Source organism: Heterodontus francisci, unplaced genomic scaffold (assembly GCF_036365525.1).
Source record: "Heterodontus francisci isolate sHetFra1 unplaced genomic scaffold, sHetFra1.hap1 HAP1_SCAFFOLD_1010, whole genome shotgun sequence".
Classification (NCBI taxonomy): domain Eukaryota; kingdom Metazoa; phylum Chordata; class Chondrichthyes; order Heterodontiformes; family Heterodontidae; genus Heterodontus; species Heterodontus francisci.
The window spans coordinates 101,372-119,409 of NW_027140738.1; positions in this window are offsets into that span (position 1 = coordinate 101,372).

Sequence of the window (18,038 nt, forward strand, 5' to 3'; positions counted from 1 at the left end):
CTGGGGAATCGGGGGACAGTGACTGGGGAATCGGGGGACAGTGACTGGGGAATCGGGGGGGACAGTGACTGGGGAATCGGGGGGGACAATGACTGGGGAATCGGGGGACAGTGACTGGGGAATCGGGGGGGACAGTGACAGGGGAATCGGGGGACAGTGACTGGGGAATCGGGGGGGACAGTGACTGGGGAATCAGGGGGGACAGTGACTGGGGAATCGGGGGGGACAGTGACTGGGGAATCGGGGGGGACAGTGACTGGGGAATCGGGGGGGACAGTGACTGGGGAATCGGGGGACAGTGACTGGGCAATCGGGGGGGACAGTGACTGGGGAATCGGGGGGGACAGTGACTGCGGAATCGGGGGGGACAGTGACTGGGGAATCGGGGGACAGTGACTGCGCAATCGGGGGGGACAGTGACTGGGGAATCGGGGGAGACAGTGACTGGGGAATCGGGGGGGACAGTGACTGGGGATTCGGGGGACAGTGACTGGGGAATCAGGGGGGACAATGACTGGGGAATCGGGGGACAGTGACTGGGGAATCGGGGGACAGTGACTGGGGTATCGGGGGACAGTGACTGGGGAATCAGGGGGGACAGTGACTGGGGAATCGGGGGGGACAGTGACAGGGGAATCGGGGGGGACAGTGACTGGGGAATCGGGGGGCAATGACTGGGCAATCGGGGGGGGACAGTGACAGGGGAATCGGGGGGGACAGTGACTGGGGAATCGGGGGGCAGTGACTGGGGAATCGGGGGGCAGTGACTGGGGAATCGGGGGACAGTGACTGGGGAATCGGGGGACAGTGACAGGGGAATCGGGGGGGACAGTGACTGGGGAATCGGGGGGGACAATGACTGGGGAATCGGGGGACAGTGACTGGGGAATCGGGGGGGACAATGACTGGGGAATCGGGGGACAGTGACTGGGGAATCGGGGGGGACAGTGACTGGGGAATCGGGGGACAGTGACTGGGCAATCGGGGGGGACAGTGACTGGGGAATCGGGGGGGACAGTGACTGGGGAATCGGGGGGGACAGTGACTGGGGAATCGGGGGACAGTGACTGGGGAATCAGGGGGGACAGTGACTGGGGAATCGGGGGACAGTGACAGGGGAATCGGGGGACAGTGACTGGGGAATCGGGGGACAGTGACTGTGGAATCGGGGGACAGTGACTGGGGAATCGGGGGGGACAGTGACTGGGGAATCGGGGGGGACAGTGACTAGGGAATCGGGGGGGACAGTGACTGGGGAGTCGGGGGACAGTGACTGGGGAATCAGGGGGGACAGTAACTGGGGAATCGGGGGACAGTGACAGGGGAATCGGGGGACAGTGACTGGGGAATCGGGGGACAGTGACTGGGGAATCGGGGGGGACAGTGACTGGGGAATCGGGGGACAGTGACTGGGGAATCAGGGGGGACAGTGACTGGGGAATCGGGGGACAGTGACAGGGGAATCGGGGGGGACAGTGACAGGGGAATCGGGGGGGACAGTGACTGGGGATTCGGGGGACAGTGACTGGGGAATCGGGGGGACAGTGACAGGGGAATCGGGGGGGACAGTGACAGGGGAATCGGGGGGGACAGTGACTGGGGATTCAGGGGACAGTGACTGGGGAATCGGGGGGGACAGTGACTGGGGAATCGGGGGGGGGACAGTGACTGGGGAATCGGGGGACAGTGACTGGGGAATCGGGGGACAGTGACAGGGGAATCGGGGGGGACAGTGACTGCGGAATCGGAGGGACAGTGACTGGGGAATCGGGGGGGACAGTGACTGGGGAATCAGGGGACAGTGACTGGGGAATCGGGGGGGACAGTGACTGGGGAATCGGGGGACAGTGACTGGGGAATCGGGGGGGACAGTGACTGGGGAATCGGGGGACAGTGACTGGGGATTCGGGGGGGACAGTGACTGGGGATTCGGGGGGGACAGTGACTGGGGAATCGGGGGACAGTGACTGGGGAATCGGGGGGGACAGTGACTGGGGAATCGGGGGACAGTGACAGGGGAATCGGGGGGGACAGTGACTGGGGAATCGGGGGGGACAGTGACTGGGGAATCGGGGGACAGTGACTGGGGAATCGGGGAGGACAATGACTGGGGAATCAGGGGGGACAGTGACTGGGGAATCGGGGGGACAGTGACTGGGGAATCGGGGGACAGTGACTGGGGAATCGGGGGACAGTGACTGGGGATTCGGGGGACAGTGACTGGGGAATCGGGGGACAGTGACTGGGGAATCGGGGGACAGTGACTGGGGAATCGGGGGGGACAGTGACTGGGGAATCGGGGGACAGTGACTGGGGAATCGGGGGGGGACAGTGACAGGGGAATCGGGGGGGACAGTGACTGGGGAATCGGGGGGCAGTGACTGGGCAATCGGGGGGGACAGTGACAGGGGAATCGGGGGACAGTGACTGGGGAATCGGGGGACAGTGACTGGGGAATCGGGGGGGACAGTGACTGGGGAATCGGGGGACAGTGACTGGGGAATCGGGGGACAGTGACTGGGGAATCGGGGGGGGACAGTGACAGGGGAATCGGGGGGGACAGTGACTGGGGAATCGGGGGGCAGTGACTGGGCAATCGGGGGGGGACAGTGACAGGGGAATCGGGGGGGACAGTGACTGGGGAATCGGGGGGCAGTGACTGGGGAATCGGGGGACAGTGACTGGGGAATCGGGGGACAGTGACAGGGGAATCGGGGGGGACAGTGACTGGGGAATCGGGGGGGACAATGACTGGGGAATCGGGGGACAGTGACTGGGGAATCGGGGGACAGTGACAGGGGAATCGGGGGACAGTGACTGGGGAATCGGGGGGGACAATGACTGGGGAATCGGGGGACAGTGACTGGGGAATCGGGGGGGACAGTGACTGGGGAATCGGGGGACAGTGACTGGGCAATCGGGGGGGACAGTGACTGGGGAATCGGGGGGGACAGTGACTGGGGAATCGGGGGGGACAGTGACTGGGGAATCGGGGGGGACAGTGACTGGGGAATCGGGGGACAGTGACAGGGGAATCGGGGGACATTGACAGGGGAATCGGGGGACAGTGACTGGGGAATCGGGGGGGACAGTGACTGGGGAATCGGGGGGGACAGTGACTGGGGAATCGGGGGGGACTGTGACTGGGGAATCGGGGGGGACAGTGACTGGGGAATCGGGGGACAGTGACTGGGGAATCGGGGGGTCAGTGACTGGGGAATCGGGGGACAGTGACTGGGCAATCGGGGGGGACAGTGACTGGGGAATCGGGGGGGACAGTGACTGGGGAATCGGGGGGGACAGTGACTGGGGAATCGGGGGACAGTGACTGGGCAATCGGGGGGGACAGTGACTGGGGAATCGGGGGGGACAGTGACTGGGGAATCGGGGGGGACAGTGACTGGGGATTCGGGGGACAGTGACTGGGGAATCAGGGGGGACAATGACTGGGGAATCGGGGGACAGTGACTGGGGAATCGGGGGACAGTGACTGGGCAATCGGGGGGGGACAGTGACAGGGGAATCGGGGGGGACAGTGACTGGGGAATCGGGGGGCAGTGACTGGGGAATCGGGGGACAGTGACTGGGGAATCGGGGGACAGTGACAGGGGAATCGGGGGGGACAGTGACTGGGGAATCGGGGGGGACAATGACTGGGGAATCGGGGGACAGTGACTGGGGAATCGGGGGGGACAGTGACAGGGGAATCGGGGGACAGTGACAGGGGAATCGGGGGACAGTGACTGGGGAATCGGGGGGGACAATGACTGGGGAATCGGGGGACAGTGACTGGGGAATCGGGGGGGACAGTGACTGGGGAATCGGGGGACAGTGACTGGGCAATCGGGGGGGACAGTGACTGGGGAATCGGGGGGGGACAGTGACTGGGGAATCAGGGGGGACAGTGACTGGGGAATCGGGGGGGACAGTGACTGGGGAATCGGGGGACAGTGACAGGGGAATCGGGGGACAGTGACAGGGGAATCGGGGGGGACAGTGACTGGGGAATCGGGGGGCAGTGACTGGGAATCGGGGGACAGTGACTGGGGAATCGGGGGGACAGTGACAGCGGAATCGGGGGGGACAGTGACTGGGGAATCGGGGGGGACAATGACTGGGGAATCGGGGGACAGTGACTGGGGAATCGGGGGGACAGTGACAGGGGAATCGGGGGACAGTGACTGGGGAATCGGGGGGGACAGTGACTGGGGAATCAGGGGGGACAGTGACTGGGGAATCGGGGGGGACAGTGACTGGGGAATCGGGGGGACAGTGACTGGGGAATCGGGGGGGACAGTGACTGGGGAATCGGGGGACAGTGACTGGGCAATCGGGGGGGACAGTGACTGGGGAATCGGGGGGACAGTGACTGGGGAATCGGGGGGGACAGTGACTGGGGAATCGGGGGACAGTGACTGCGCAATCGGGGGGGACAGTGACTGGGGAATCGGGGGAGACAGTGACTGGGGAATCGGGGGGACAGTGACTGGGGATTCGGGGGACAGTGACTGGGGAATCAGGGGGACAATGACTGGGGAATCGGGGGACAGTGACTGGGGAATCGGGGGACAGTGACTGGGGAATCGGGGGACAGTGACTGGGGAATCAGGGGGGACAGTGACTGGGGAATCGGGGGGACAGTGACAGGGGAATCGGGGGGGACAGTGACTGGGGAATCGGGGGCAGTGACTGGGCAATCGGGGGGGGACAGTGACAGGGGAATCGGGGGGGACAGTGACTGGGGAATCGGGGGGCAGTGACTGGGGAATCGGGGGGCAGTGACTGGGGAATCGGGGGACAGTGACTGGGGAATCGAGGGAATCGGGGGACAGTGACTGGGGAATCGGGGGACAGTGACAGGGGAATCGGGGGGGACAGTGACTGGGGAATCGGGGGGGACAATGACTGGGGAATCGGGGGACAGTGACTGGGGAATCGGGGGACAGTGACAGGGGAATCGGGGGACAGTGACTGGGAATCGGGGGGGACAATGACTGGGGAATCGGGGGACAGTGACTGGGGAATCGGGGGGGACAGTGACTGGGGAATCGGGGGACAGTGACTGGGCAATCGGGGGGGACAGTGACTGGGGAATCGGGGGGGACAGTGACTGGGGAATCGGGGGGGACAGTGACTGGGGAATCGGGGGGACAGTGACAGGGGAATCGGGGGACAGTGACAGGGGAATCGGGGGGGACAGTGACTGGCAATCGGGGGGCAGTGACTGGGGAATCGGGGGACAGTGACTGGGGAATCGGGGGGGACAGTGACAGGGGAATCGGGGGACAGTGACTGGGGAATCGGGGGGGACAGTGACTGGGGAATCGGGGGGGACAGTGACTGGGGAATCGGGGGGGACAGTGACTGGGGAATCGGGGGGGACAGTGACTGGGGAATCGGGGGACAGTGACTGGGGAATCGGGGGGTCAGTGACTGGGGAATCGGGGGACAGTGACTGGGCAATCGGGGGGGACAGTGACTGGGGAATCGGGGGGGACAGTGACTGGGGAATCGGGGGGACAGTGACTGGGGAATCGGGGGATAGTGACTGGGCAATCGGGGGGGACAGTGACTGGGGAATCGGGGGGGACAGTGACTGGGGAATCGGGGGGGACAGTGACTGGGGATTCGGGGGACAGTGACTGGGGAATCAGGGGGGACAATGACTGGGGAATCGGGGGACAGTGACTGGGGAATCGGGGGACAGTGACTGGGGAATCGGGGGACAGTGACTGGGCAATCGGGGGGGGACAGTGACAGGGGAATCGGGGGGGACAGTGACTGGGGAATCGGGGGGCAGTGACTGGGGAATCGGGGGACAGTGACTGGGGAATCGGGGGACAGTGACAGGGGAATCGGGGGGGACAGTGACTGGGGAATCGGGGGGGACAATGACTGGGGAATCGGGGGACAGTGACTGGGGAATCGGGGGGACAGTGACAGGGGAATCGGGGGGACAGTGACAGGGGAATCGGGGGACAGTGACTGGGGAATCGGGGGGGACAATGACTGGGGAATCGGGGGACAGTGACTGGGGAATCGGGGGGGACAGTGACTGGGGAATCGGGGGACAGTGACTGGGCAATCGGGGGGGACAGTGACTGGGGAATCGGGGGACAGTGACTGGGGAATCGGGGGGGACAATGACTGGGGAATCGGGGGACAGTGACTGGGGGAATCGGGGGGGACAGTGACTGGGGAATCGGGGGACAGTGACTGGGCAATCGGGGGGGACAGTGACTGGGGAATCGGGGGGGACAGTGACTGGGGATTCGGGGGACAGTGACTGGGAATCGGGGGGACAGTGACTGGGGATTCGGGGGACAGTGACTGGGGAATCAGGGGGGACAATGACTGGGGAATCAGGGGGGACAGTGACTGGGGAATCGGGGGGGACAGTGACTGGGGATTCGGGGGACAGTGACAGGGGAATCGGGGGACAGTGACTGGGGAATCGGGGGGGACAATGACTGGGAATCGGGGGACAGTGACTGGGGAATCGGGGGGGGACAGTGACTGGGGAATCGGGGGACAGTGACTGGGCAATCGGGGGGGACAGTGACTGGGGAATCGGGGGGGACAGTGACTGGGGAATCGGGGGGTACAGTGACTGGGGAATCGGGGGACAGTGACAGGGGAATCGGGGGACAGTGACAGGGGAATCGGGGGGGACAGTGACTGGCAATCGGGGGGCAGTGACTGGGGAATCGGGGGACAGTGACTGGGGAATCGGGGGGGACAGTGACAGGGGAATCGGGGGACAGTGACTGGGGAATCGGGGGTGACAGTGACTGGGGAATCGGGGGGGACAGTGACTGGGGAATCGGGGGGGGACAGTGACTGGGGAATCGGGGGGGACAGTGACTGGGGAATCGGGGGACAGTGACTGGGGAATCGGGGGGTCAGTGACTGGGGAATCGGGGGACAGTGACTGGGCAATCGGGGGGGACAGTGACTGGGGAATCGGGGGGACAGTGACTGGGGAATCGGGGGGGACAGTGACTGGGGAATCGGGGGACAGTGACTGGGCAATCGGGGGGGACAGTGACTGGGGAATCGGGGGGGACAGTGACTGGGGAATCGGGGGGGACAGTGACTGGGGATTCGGGGGACAGTGACTGGGGAATCAGGGGGGACAATGACTGGGGAATCGGGGGACAGTGACTGGGGAATCGGGGGACAGTGACTGGGGAATCGGGGGACAGTGACTGGGCAATCGGGGGGGGGACAGTGACAGGGGAATCGGGGGGGACAGTGACTGGGGAATCGGGGGGCAGTGACTGGGGAATCGGGGGACAGTGACTGGGGAATCGGGGGACAGTGACAGGGGAATCGGGGGGGACAGTGACTGGGGAATCGGGGGGGACAATGACTGGGGAATCGGGGGACAGTGACTGGGGAATCGGGGGGGACAGTGACAGGGGAATCGGGGGACAGTGACAGGGGAATCGGGGGACAGTGACTGGGGAATCGGGGGGGACAATGACTGGGGAATCGGGGGACAGTGACTGGGGAATCGGGGGGGACAGTGACTGGGGAATCGGGGGACAGTGACTGGGCAATCGGGGGGGACAGTGACTGGGGAATCGGGGGGGACAGTGACTGGGGAATCGGGGGGGACAGTGACTGGGGAATCGGGGGGGACAGTGACTGGGGAATCGGGGGACAGTGACAGGGGAATCGGGGGACAGTGACAGGGGAATCGGGGGGGACAGTGACTGGGGAATCGGGGGGCAGTGACTGGGGAATCGGGGGACAGTGACTGGGGAATCGGGGGACAGTGACTGGGGAATCGGGGGGGACAGTGACTGGGGAATCGGGGGGGACAATGACTGGGGAATCGGGGGACAGTGACTGGGGAATCGGGGGGGACAGTGACAGGGGAATCGGGGGACAGTGACTGGGGAATCGGGGGGGACAGTGACTGGGGAATCGGGGGGGACAGTGACTGGGGAATCGGGGGGGACAGTGACTGGGGAATCGGGGGGGGACAATGACTGGGGAATCGGGGGGGACAGTGACTGGGGAATCGGGGGGGACAGTGACTGGGGAATCGGGGGACAGTGACTGGGGAATCGGGGGGGACAGTGACTGGGGAATCGGGGGACAGTGACTGCGCAATCGGGGGGGACAGTGACTGGGGAATCGGGGGAGACAGTGACTGGGGAATCGGGGGGGACAGTGACTGGGGATTCGGGGGACAGTGACTGGGGAATCAGGGGGGACAATGACTGGGGAATCGGGGGACAGTGACTGGGGAATCGGGGGACAGTGACTGGGGATTCGGGGGACAGTGACTGGGGAATCAGGGGGGACAGTGACAGGGGAATCGGGGGGGACAATGACTGGGGAATCGGGGGACAGTGACTGGGGAATCGGGGGGGACAGTGACTGGGGAATCGGGGGACAGTGACTGGGCAATCGGGGGGGACAGTGACTGGGGAATCGGGGGGGACAGTGACAGCGGAATCGGGGGGGACAATGACTGGGGAATCGGGGGGGTCAGTGACTGGGGATTCGGGGGACAGTGACTGGGGAATTGGGGGACAGTGACTGGGGAATCGGGGGGGACAATGACTGGTGAATCAGGGGGGACAGTGACTGGGGAATCGGGGGACAGTGACTGGGGAATCGGGGGACAGTGACTGGGGAATCAGGGGGGACAGTGACAGGGGAATCGGGGGACAGTGACAGGGGAATCGGGGGGGACAGTGACTGGGGATTCGGGGGGGACAGTGACTGGGGATTCGGGGGACAGTGACTGGGGATTCGGGGGACAGTGACTGGGGAATCGGGGGACAGTGACTGGGGAATCGGGGGGGACAATGACTGGGGATTCGGGGGACAGTGACTGGGGAATCGGGGGACAGTGACTGGGGAATCGGGGGGGACAATGACTGGGGAATCAGGGGGGACAGTGACTGGGGAATCAGGGGGGACAGTGACTGGGGAATCGGGGGACAGTGACTGGGGAATCGGGGGGGACAGTGACTGGGGAATCGGGGGACAGTGACTGGGGAATCGGGGGGGACAGTGACTGGGGAATCGGGGGGAACAGTGACAGGGGAATCGGGGGGGACAATGACTGGGGAATCAGGGGGGACAATGACTGGGGAATCAGGGCGGACAGTGACAGGGGAATCGGGGGACAGTGACAGGGGAATCGGGGGGGACAGTGACAGGGGAATCGGGGGGGACAGTGACTGGGGATTCGGGGGACAGTGACTGGGGAATCGGGGGGACAGTGACTGGGGATTCGGGGGACAGTGACTGGGGAATCAGGGGGGACAATGACTGGGGAATCAGGGGGGACAGTGACTGGGGAATCGGGGGGGACAGTGACTGGGGATTCGGGGGACAGTGACTGGGGAATCGGGGGGGACAGTGACTGGGGAATCGGGGGGGGACAGTGACTGGGGATTCGGGGGACAGTGACTGGGGAATCGGGGGGGACAGTGACAGGGGAATCGGGGGGGACAGTGACTGGGGATTCGGGGGACAGTGACTGGGGAATCAGTGGGGACAATGACTGGGGAATCGGGGGACAGTGACTGGGGAATCGGGGGACAGTGACTGGGGAATCAGGGGGGACAGTGACAGGGGAATCGGGGGGGACAATGACTGGGGAATCGGGTGACAGTGACTGGGGAATCGGGGGGGACAGTGACTGGGGAATCGGGGGACAGTGACTGGGCAATCGGGGGGGACAGTGACTGGGGAATCGGGGGACAGTGACTGGGGAATCGGGGGGGACAATGACTGGGGAATCGCGGGTGACAGTGACTGGGGAATCGGGGGGGACAGTGACTGGGGAATCGGGGGACAGTGACTGGGGAATCGTGGGGGACAGTGACTGGGGAATCGGGGGACAGTGACTGGGGAATCGGGGGGGACAGTGACTGGGGAATCGGGGGACAGTGACTGGGGAATCGGGGGGGACAGTGACAGGGGAATCGGGGGGGACAGTGACTGGGGAATCGGGGGGGACAGTGACAGGGGAATCGGGGGGGACAGTGACAGGGGATTCGGGGGACAGTGACTGGGGAATCGGGGGGGACAGTGACAGGGGAATCGGGGTGGACAGTGACAGGGGAATCGGGGGGGGACAGTGACTGGGGATTCGGGGGACAGTGACTGGGGAATCGGGGGGGACAGTGACTGGGGAATCGGGGGGGACAGTGACTGGGGAATCGGGGGACAGTGACAGGGGAATCGGGGGGGACAGTGACTGGGGAATCGGGGGGGACAGTGACTGGGGAATCGGGGGACAGTGACTGGGGAATCGGGGGACAGTGACAGGGGAATCGGGGGGGACAGTGACTGCGGAATCGGGGGGGACAGTGACTGGGGAATCGGGGGGGACAGTGACTGGGGAATCGGGGGACAGTGACTGGGGAATCGGGGGGGACAGTGACTGGGGAATCGGGGGACAGTGACTGGGGATTCGGGGGGGACAGTGACTGGGGAATCGGGGGACAGTGACTGGGGAATCGGGGGGGACAGTGACAGGGGAATCGGGGGGGACAGTGACTGGGGAATCGGGGGGCAGTGACTGGGGAATCGGGGGGGACAGTGACTGGGGAATCGGGGGACAGTGACTGGGGAATCGGGGGGGACAGTGACTGGGGAGTCGGGGGGGACAGTGACTGGGGAATCGGGGGACAGTGACTGGGGAATCGGGGGGGACAGTGACAGGGGAATCGGGGGGGACAGTGACTGGGGAATCGGGGGACAGTGACTGGGGAATCGGGGGGGACAGTGACAGGGGAATCGGGGGACAGTGACAGGGGAATCGGGGGGGACAGTGACTGGGGAATCGGGGGGGACAGTGACTGGGGAATTGGGGGACAGTGACTGGGGAATCGGGGGACAGTGACTGGGGAATCGGGGGGGGACAGTGACTGGGGAATCGGGGGACAGTGACAGGGGAATCGGGGGACAGTGACTGGGGAATCAGGGGGGACAGTGACTGGGGAATCGGGGGACAGTGACAGGGGAATCGGGGGACAGTGACAGGGGAATCGGGGGACAGTGACTGGGGAATCAGGGGGGACAGTGACTGGGGAATCGGGGGACAGTGACTGGGGAATCGGGGGGGACAGTGACAGGGGAATCGGGGGGGACAGTGACGGGAATCGGGGGGGACAGTGACTGGGGATTCGGGGGACAGTGACTGGGGAATCGGGGGGGACAGTGACTGGGGAATCGGGGGGACAGTGACTGGGGAATCGGGGGACAGTGACTGGGGAATCGGGGGACAGTGACTGGGGAATCGGGGGGGACAGTGACTGGGGAATCGGGGGACAGTGACTGGGGATTCGGGGGGGACAGTGACAGGGGAATCGGGGGGGACAGTGACTGGGGAATCGGGGGGGACAGTGACTGGGGAATCGGGGGGGACAGTGACTGGGGAATCGGGGGACAGTGACTGGGGATTCGGGGGGGACAGTGACTGGGGAATCGGGGGGGACAGTGACTGCGGAATCGGGGGGGACAGTGACTGGGGAATCGGGGGGGACAGTGACTGGGGAATCGGGGGACAGTGACTGGGGAATCGGGGGACAGTGACTGGGGAATCGGGGGGGACAGTGACTGGGGAATCGGGGGACAGTGACTGGGGAATCGGGGGGGACAATGACTGGGGAATCGGGGGGGACAGTGACTGGGGAATCGGGGGGGACAGTGACTGGGGAATCGGGGGACAGTGACTGGGGAATCGGGGGGGACAGTGACTGGGGAATCGGGGGGGACAGTGACTGTGGAATCGGGGTGGACAGTGACTGGGGAATCGGGGACAGTGACTGGGGAATCGGGGGGGACAGTGACTGGGGAATCGGGGGACAGTGACTGGGGAATCAGGGGGGACAGTGACTGGGGAATCGGGGGACAGTGACAGGGGAATCGGGGGGGACAGTGACTGGGGAATCGGGGGACAGTGACTGGGGAATCGGTGGACAGTGACTGGGGAATCAGGGGGGACAGTGACTGGGGAATCGGGGGACAGTGACAGGGGAATCGGGGGACAGTGACTGGGGAATCGGGGGACAGTGACTGTGGAATCGGGGGACAGTGACTGGGGAATCGGGGGACAGTGACTGGGGAATCGGGGGACAGTGACAGGGGAATCGGGGGACAGTGACTGTGGAATCGGGGGACAGTGACTGGGGAATCGGGGGGACAGTGACTGGGGAATCGGGGGACAGTGACAGGGCAATCGGGGGGGACAGTGACTGGGGAATCGGGGGACAGCGACTGGGGAATCGGGGGACAGTGACTGGGGAATCGGGGGGGACAGTGACAGGGGAATCGGGGGGGACAGTGACAGGGGAATCGGGGGGGACAGTGACTGGGGAATCGGGGGGGACAGTGACTGGGGAATCGGGGGACAGTGACTGGGGTATCGGGGGGGACAGTGACTGGGGAATCAGGGGGGACAGTGACTGTGGAATCGGGGGGGACAGTGACTGGGGAATCGGGGGGGACAGTGACTGGGGAATCGGGGGGGACAGTGACTGGGGAATCGGGGGACAGTGACTGGGGTATCGGGGGGGACAGTGACTGGGGAATCAGGGGGGACAGTGACTGTGGAATCGGGGGGGACAGTGACTGGGGAATCGGGGGGGACAGTGACTGGGGAATCGGGGGGGACAGTGACTGGGGAATCGGGGGGGACAGTAACTGGGGAATCGGGGGGGACAGTGACAGGGGAATCCGGGGGGACAGTGACTGGGGTATCGGGGGGGACAGTGACTGGGGAATCGGGGGGGACAGTGACAGGGGAATCGGGGGGGACAGTGACTGGGGAATCGGGGGGGACAGTGACTGGGGAATCGGGGGGGACAGTGACTGGGGAATCGGGGGACAGTGACTGGGGAATCAGGGGGGACAGTGACTGGGGAATCGGGGGACAGTGACAGGGAAATCGGGGGGGACAGTGACTTGGGAATCGGGGGGGACAGTGACTGGGGAATCGGGGGGGACAGTGACAGGGGAATCGGGGGACAGTGACTGGGGAATCGGGGGGGACAGTGACAGGGGAATCGGGGGGGGACAGTGACTGGGGAATCGGGGGGGACAGTGACTGGGGATTCGGGGGACAGTGACAGGGGAATCGGGGGGGACAGTGACTGGGGATTCGGGGGACAGTGACAGGGGAATCGGGGGGGACAGTGACTGGGGAATCGGGGGACAGTGACTGGGGAATCGGGGGGGACAATGACTGGGGAATCGCGGGTGACAGTGACTGGGGAATCGGGGGGGACAGTGACTGGGGAATCGGGGGACAGTGACTGGGGAATCGGGGGGGACAGTGACTGGGGAATCGGGGGACAGTGACTGGGGAATCGGGGGGGACAGTGACTGGGGAATCGGGGGACAGTGACTGGGGAATCGGGGGGGACAGTGACTGGGGAATCGGGGGACAGTGACTGGGGAATCAGGGGGGACAGTGACTGGGGAATCGGGGGACAGTGTCAGGGGAATCGGGGGACAGTGACTGGGGAATCGGGGGACAGTGACTGTGGAATCGGGGGACAGTGACTGGGGAATCGGGGGGGACAGTGACTGGGGAATCGGGGGGGACAGTGACTGGGGAATCGGGGGGGACAGTGACTGGGGAATCGGGGGACAGTGACTGGGGAATCAGGGGGGACAGTGACTGGGGAATCGGGGGACAGTGACAGGGGAATCGGGGGGGACAGTGACTGGCGAATCGGGGGACAGTGACTGGGGAATCGGGGGGGACAGTGACTGGGGAATCGGGGGACAGTGACTGGGGAATCAGGGGGGACAGTGACTGGGGAATCGGGGGACAGTGACAGGGGAATCGGGGGGGACAGTGACAGGGGAATCGGGGGCGACAGTGACTGGGGATTCGGGGGACAGTTACTGGGGAATCGGGGGGGACAGTGACAGGGGAATCGGGGGGGACAGTGACAGGGGAATCGGGGGGGACAGTGACTGGGGATTCGGGGGACAGTGACTGGGGAATCGGGGGGGACAGTGACTGGGGAATCGGGGGGGGGGACAGTGACTGGGGAATCGGGGGACAGTGACAGGGGAATCGGGGGGGACAGTGACTGCGGAATCGGAGGGACAGTGACTGGGGAATCGGGGGGGACAGTGACTGGGGAATCAGGGGACAGTGACTGGGGAATCGGGGGGGACAGTGACTGGGGAATCGGGGGGGACAGTGACTGGGGAATCGGGGGACAGTGACAGGGGAATCGGGGGGGACAGTGACTGGGGAATCGGGGGGGACAGTGACTGGGGAATCGGGGGACAGTGACTGGGGAATCGGGGGACAGTGACAGGGGAATCGGGGGGGACAGTGACTGGGGAATCGGGGGACAGTGACTGGGGAATCAGGGGGGACAGTGACAGGGGAATCGGGGGACAGTGACAGGGGAATCGGGGGGGACAGTGACTGGGGATTCGGGGGGGACAGTGACTGGGGATTCGGGGGACAGTGACTGGGGAATCGGGGGACAGTGACTGGGGAATCGGGGGGGACAATGACTGGGGATTCGGGGGACAGTGACTGGGGAATCGGGGGACAGTGACAGGGGAATCGGGGGGGACAGTGACTGGGGAATCGGGGGACAGCGACTGGGGAATCGGGGGACAGTGACTGGGGAATCGGGGGGGACAGTGACAGGGGAATCGGGGGGGACAGTGACATGGGAATCGGGGGGGACAGTGACTGGGGAATCGGGGGGGACAGTGACTGGGGAATCGGGGGACAGTGACTGGGGTATCGGGCGGGACAGTGACTGGGGAATCAGGGGGGACAGTGACTGTGGAATCGGGGGGACAGTGACTGGGGAATCGGGGGGGACAGTGACTGGGGAATCGGGGGGGACAGTGACTGGGGAATCGGGGGACAGTGACTGGGGAATTGGGGGGGACAGTGACTGGGGAATCAGGGGGGACAGTGACTGTGGAATCGGGGGGGACAGTGACTGGGGAATCGGGGGGGACAGTGACTGGGGAATCGGGGGGGACAGTGACTGGGGAATCGGGGGGGACAGTAACTGGGGAATCGGGGGGGACAGTGACAGGGGAATCCGGTGGGACAGTGACTTGGGTATCGGGGGGGACAGTGACTGGGGAATCGGGGGGTCAGTGACTGGGGAATCGGGGGGGACAGTGACTGGGGAATCGGGGGGGACAGTGACTGGGGAATCGGGGGGGACAGTGACTGGGGAATCGGGGGACAGTGACTGGGGAATCAGGGGGGACAGTGACTGGGGAATCGGGGGACAGTGACAGGGAAATCGGGGGGGACAGTGACTGGGGAATCGGGGGGGACAGTGACTGGGGAATCGGGGGGGACAGTGACTGGGGAATCGGGGGGGAGAGTGACTGGGGAATCGGGGGACAGTGACTGGGGAATCGGGGGGGACAGTGACAGGGGAATCGGGGGGGACAGTGACTGGGGAATCGGGGGGGACAGTGACTGGGGATTCGGGGGACAGTGACAGGGGAATCGGGGGGGACAGTGACTGGGGATTCGGGGGACAGTGACAGGGGAATCGGGGGGACAGTGACTGGGGAATCGGGGGACAGTGACTGGGGAATCGGGGGGGACAATGACTGGGGAATCGCGGGGGACAGTGACTGGGGAATCGGGGGGGACAGTGACTGGGGAATCGGGGGACAGTGACTGGGGAATCGGGGGGGACAGTGACTGGGGAATCGGGGGACAGTGACTGGGGAATCGGGGGGGACAGTGACTGGGGAATCGGGGGACAGTGACTGGGGAATCGGGGGGGACAGTGACTGGGGAATCGGGGGACAGTGACTGGGGAATCAGGGGGGACAGTGACTGGGGAATCGGGGGACAGTGACAGGGGAATCGGGGGACAGTGACTGGGGAATCGGGGGACAGTGACTGTGGAATCGGGGGACAGTGACTGGGGAATCGGGGGGGACAGTGACTGGGGAATCGGGGGAGACAGTGACTGGGGAATCGGGGGGGACAGTGACTGGGGAATCGGGGGACAGTGACTGGGGAATCAGGGGGGACAGTGACTGGGGAATCGGGGGACAGTGACAGGGGAATCGGGGGACAGTGACTGGGGAATCGGCGGACAGTGACTGGGGAATCGGGGGGGACAGTGACTGGGGAATCGGGGGACTGTGACTGGGGAATCAGGGGGGACAGTGACTGGGGAATCGGGGGACAGTGACAGGGGAATCGGGGGGGACAGTGACAGGGGAATCGGGGGGGACAGTGACTGGGGATTCGGGGGACAGTGACTGGGGAATCGGGGGGGACAGTGACAGGGGAATCGGGGGGGACAGTGACAGGGGAATCGGGGGGGACAGTGACTGGGGATTCGGGGGACAGTGACTGGGGAATCGGGGGGGACAGTGACTGGGGAATCGGGGGGGGGGACAGTGACTGGGGAATCGGGGGACAGTGACTGGGGAATCGGGGGGGACAGTGACTGCGGAATCGGAGGGACAGTGACTGGGGAATCGGGGGGGACAGTGACTGGGGAATCAGGGGACAGTGACTGGGGAATCGGGGGGGACAGTGACTGGGGAATCGGGGGACAGTGACTGGGGAATCGGGGACAGTGACTGGGGAATCGGGGGACAGTGACTGGGGATTCGGGGGGGACAGTGACTGGGGATTCGGGGGGGACAGTGACTGGGGAATCGGGGGACAGTGACTGGGGAATCGGGGGGGACAGTGACTGGGGAATCGGGGGACAGTGACTGGGGAATCAGGGGGGACAGTGACAGGGGAATCGGGGGACAGTGACAGGGGAATCGGGGGGGACAGTGACTGGGGATTCGGGGGGGACAGTGACTGGGGATTCGGGGGACAGTGACTGGGGAATCGGGGGACAGTGACTGGGGAATCGGGGGGGACAATGACTGGGGATTCAGGGGACAGTGACTGGGGAATCGGGGGACAGTGACTGGGGAATCGGGGGGGACAATGACTGGGGAATCAGGGGGGACAGTGACTGGGGAATCAGGGGGGACAGTGACTGGGGAATCGGGGGACAGTGACTGGGGAATCGGGGGACAGTGACTGGGGAATCGGGGGGGACAGTGACTGGGGAATCGGGGGACAGTGACTGGGGAATCGGGGGGGACAGTGACTGGGGAATCGGGGGGAACAGTGACAGGGGAATCGGGGGGGACAATGACTGGGGAATCAGGGGGGACAATGACTGGGGAATCAGGGGGGACAGTGACAGGGGAATCGGGGGACAGTGACAGGGGAATCGGGGGGGACAGTGACAGGGGAATCGGGGGGGACAGTGACTGGGGATTCGGGGGACAGTGACTGGGGAATCGGGGGACTGTGACTGGGGAATCAGGGGGGACAATGACTGGGGAATCAGGGGGGACAGTGACTGGGGAATCGGGGGGGTCAGTGACTGGGGATTCGGGGGACAGTGACTGGGGAATCGGGGGGGACAGTGACAGGGGAATCGGGGGGGACAGTGACTGGGGATTCGGGGGACAGTGACAGGGGAATCGGGGGGGACAGTGACTGGGGAATCGGGGGGGACAGTGACAGGGGAATCGGGGGGGACAGTGACTGGGGAATCGGGGGGGACAGTGACAGGGGAATCAGGGGGGACAGTGACAGGGGAATCGGGGGGGACAGTGACTGGGGAATCGGGGGACAGTGACAGGGGAATCGGGGGGGACAGTGACAGGGGATTCGGGGGACAGTGACAGGGGAATCCGGGGGGACAGTGACTGGGGAATCGGGGGGGACAGTGACTGGGGAATCGGGGGGGACAGTGACTGGGGAATCGGGGGGGACAGTGACTGGGGAATCGGGGGACAGTGACAGGGTAATCGGGGGGGACAGTGACTGCGGAATCGGGGGGGACAGTGACTGGGGAATTGGGGGGGACAGTGACTGGGGAATCGGGGGACAGTGGCTGGGGATTCGGGGGGGACAGTGACTGGGGAATCGGGGGACAGTGACTGGGGAATCGGGGGGGACAGTGACTGGGGAATCGGGGGACAGTGACTGGGGATTCGGGGGGGACAGTGACTGGGGA